We start from the raw sequence: 338 nt of genomic DNA, 5'->3' as shown, positions 1-338 counted from the left end.
AGCCGGTCAGAAAATCTATGTAGGAACAGAGCTGGCAGCCAGCGAGCTGCTGCCTCTGTTCAGCTATTCTGCCAGCGACCACTGTCAGAATACAAAAAACGCAGATAGCAGAGGAAGCAATAGCCAGCCTGCTTTTGGATATTGCAATTTGCAATGGCCAATAGCAGGTTGGCTATTGCACTGTCCACTGTTTACATCCAGCTGCGGAATCTTGCTGCCAGCAGATGAATAGGCAGGGGGCCGTAGGCTCTCTGTTTGTCCCTCTAACACTTTGAAATTGCAGTCCTGTGTATAAACCTGATCCAAAGAAGCAACTGGAAATGTGAGCGATTATTTAT

The sequence above is a fragment of the Nanorana parkeri genome, unplaced genomic scaffold (genome assembly GCF_000935625.1).
Source record: "Nanorana parkeri isolate BGI_ZX_2015 unplaced genomic scaffold, ASM93562v1 scaffold3365, whole genome shotgun sequence".
In the NCBI taxonomy this organism is placed as follows: Eukaryota; Metazoa; Chordata; class Amphibia; order Anura; family Dicroglossidae; genus Nanorana; species Nanorana parkeri.
This window is presented reverse-complemented; position numbering follows the sequence as displayed.